This window comes from Lissotriton vulgaris, unplaced genomic scaffold (assembly GCF_964263255.1).
Source record: "Lissotriton vulgaris unplaced genomic scaffold, aLisVul1.2 SCAFFOLD_753, whole genome shotgun sequence".
Classification (NCBI taxonomy): domain Eukaryota; kingdom Metazoa; phylum Chordata; class Amphibia; order Caudata; family Salamandridae; genus Lissotriton; species Lissotriton vulgaris.
In genome coordinates this window covers 930,304-933,780 of record NW_028248913.1, presented here as the reverse complement: position 1 = coordinate 933,780, position 3,477 = coordinate 930,304, and positions in this window count along the sequence as shown.

Sequence of the window (3,477 nt, the reverse complement as noted above, 5' to 3'; positions counted from 1 at the left end):
GGAATCTATTGTGTGGAAATTCTTCACTTTTCCACTTGGAGAGAAGAAAGTAAATGTGAGAAAGGTGACGTGCAAAACTTGTGACCGAGTCCTGTCAAGAGGCAGTGAAAAAAATACTACGGACCACACATCCTCTCAACCTTGCTCGGGAGGAACTGAGGCAAGCTGCTTTGAACCCCTCACCTGCTGTGGCAAGTACGTCTGGAGCGTCCTAAGGAACACCTGCAATGGACATTAGGCCAGCATTCGCCTTTCTCGAGCAACATTGCGTGAAGTGTAAGAAACTTATATGCATCAGTTAGAAGTCGGTGAATGCTGTTTTTGCTGCGCAACGCAACCATTGTTGTTAATTTTTTTTCTTTGTTTTTGGAATGATAAGGAATTTCAAAAGTTTCCTGTTTTATTTGTTCTTTTTTTTGTTAATTGTTTGAAAAAACACCCAAAAAAATACAAAAGAAAAAAGAAGAAACAAAAAGTTCTTATCAGAACTACCGTGTCTGGTTAAAGAAAGAACTATAATTGCAAGGTAATGTGCGAAGGTTTGGTTGAATATGGTATGTAACTGTTACCACGCAACTTTTAGCACGAAATACTTTTACAACGAAACTATTAACACGCAGGACCCTTTACCACGAATACCTTTACAAGGCATTACACTACAACGCAGATACTATTACAACGCATACCGTTACAACGTAAGTATAGGTAAGTTTATCTTTTTTTAAAAACATTTATTAGGGGTATTGGGTTTGGGTTTTGGGGTACAGGGGTATTTTTAGGTTTCAGGGCTGGGTTTGGGTTTTGGGGTACAGGGGTATTTTTAGGTTTCAGGGTTGGGTTTGGGTTTTGGGGTACAGGAGTATTTTAGGTTTCAGGGCTGGGTTTGAGTTTTGGGGTACAGGGGTATTTTTAGGTTTCAGGGTTGGGTTTGGGTTTTGGGGTACAGGGGTATTTTTAGGTTTCAGGTTGGGTTTAGGTTTTGGGGTACAGGGGTATTTTTAGGTTTCAGGGTTGGGTTTGGGTTTTGGGGTACAGGGGTATTTTTAGGTTTCAGGGTTGGGTTTGGGTTTTGGGGTACAGGGGTATTTTTTGGTTTCAGAGCTGGGTTTGGGTTTTGGGGTACAGGGGTATTTTTAGGTTTCAGGGTTGGGTTTGGGTTTTGGGGTACAGGGGTATTTTTAGGTTTCAGGGTTGGGTTTGGGTTTTGGGGTACATGGGTATTTTTAGGTTTTAGGGCTGGGTTTGGGTTTTGGGGTACAGGGGTATTTTTAGGTTTCAGGGTTGGGTTTGGGTTTTGGGGTACAGGGATATTTTTAGGTTTCAGTGCTGGGTTTGGGTTTTGGGGTACAGGGGTATTTTTAGGTTTCAGGGCTGGGTTTGGGTTTTAGGGTACAGGGGTATTTTTAGGTTTCAGGGCTGGGTTTGGGTTTTGGGGTACAGGGGTATTTTTAGGTTTCAGGGTTGGGTTTGGGTTTTGGGGTACAGGGGTATTTTTAGGTTTCAGGGCTGGGTTTGGGTTTTGGGGTACAGGGGTATTTTTAGGTTTCAGGGTTGGGTTTGGGTTTTGGGGTACAGGGGTATTTTTAACATATATATTTACAAATTAATAAAAAAAAATAATATAATTAATTAAAATATTTAATAATCAAATAAATATTAATTAATTAAAAAAATAAATTATTATTAATTACATTATTTCAAAATATGATATACTTACCTATACTTACGTTGTAATGGTATGCGTTGTAATAGTACCTGCGTTGTAGTGTATTGCGTTGTAAAGGTATTCGTTGTAATAGGTCCTGCGTTGTAAAAAATGCGTGGTAATGGTATGCATGCTAAAAGTATGCGTGGTATCAACATATATCCGTTGAATATATGTAAACAGCATGATTGACTGAAATAATGCATTAGTAGTGTATGGTGAATTTATAGGTGAAGATTTATGAGGAAGTACTGCAGCATGACACTGCAAGCTCTTTAGCTGCACTGCACTGTGGCACTTCCGAAGCACAGGGATGTGACATATATACATGAATATGTTGCAACTCTGTGCTTCCCTCTGCCCTGCTGCAAAAACCGCAGCCATGCGATGACACAGGCACCCTCGCACCATGGTGCAAGGATGTCTGTGTCATTCAGAGATTGTTTTTGTGCAGGAAGGGACACCTTCCTGCACTAAAAAAATCAATAAAGGCATTTTCCTCTTTCAATCTATGCTGTGGAATGCAGCATGCATTAAAAGAGGAAAAAATTAGGAGAAATGAAAACAATTCTCCTTGTTGCACCTTGCTACACCAACTCTAGGATGGCACAACATTCACACACATCTCCAAATTTATGATTTCTCATGAATCTGGAGATGTGTCTTGTTCTATGGGTATTGCTTGGGAACACCCACAGCAACACCTATGGAACGCTGCTTCAATGCAAAGTTCTGTGTATGAAGGGGTTGTATTTACAAGGAGAGGAAAAGCCACGCAGGGTGGCTTTTCCTCTACTTGTAAATATGAAGGAGTGCCTGGCGGCATCACTACGTTACAAAAAGTGACCTACTGGTGGCGCAGGGTGCTTGTAAATCTGCCCCATAAGTGCTTAGGCATTGGCAGACTGATATGAAAAGAACATAGTGCTGAATGGGTGATTGAAGAATTGCATGAGACTGATAGGAGGTATCCTACGCTGCATGGCTACTACTTCAGTATTTAAAGGAGTGGACCAATAGTATGTATCTGATTAGAGATTTTTAGGGATTATGCACAGAATAGTTTATGTGTACTTGTGTTGGTGCCTAGGGCATTTTATAGGAATACCACTAGTAACTGGAATGATGACAGTGCTGCAAACAGAGTGAACAATTAATATGTAAGTGCTTACGTATTGGTGGAGTGATAGGATAAGTAAGTAGTGGTAGATAAGTGATTACAAATGTGCATGGGACAGACTGGATGATTCCTACACTGCCTGAGTACTAACTGGGTATTTAGAAGAGTGCATAAATAGTATGTAGCCAGTTAGAGGTCTGCTTGGGTAGTGCACAAAATATTATAGCTGTACGTGTGTTAGTAGCTAGGCCATTCCATACGTCATGACTAGTAACTAGAATAATTACAGTATTACAAACAGAGTGTATAATGAATTTATAAGTCCTTAGCTATTGGTGGAATATTAGGATAAGTATATAGTGCTGGAGGGGTGTTTGGAGAAATGCATGGGACAGACAGGAGGATTCCTACACTGCGTAGCTCCTAACTGGGTATTTAGAAGAGCGTATCAATAGTTTGTAGCTGTATGGAGAAGTGCATGGGACAGACAGAAGGATTTCTAGATTGCATATGTACTAACTGGTTATTTTGAAGAGCGTATCAATAGTATGTAGCTGGTTAGAGGTCAGCATGCACAGTGTACAAAGTATTGTACCTGCACTTGTGTTAGTGGCTAGGCCATTCCTTAATTATATGGCTAATAACTAGAAAT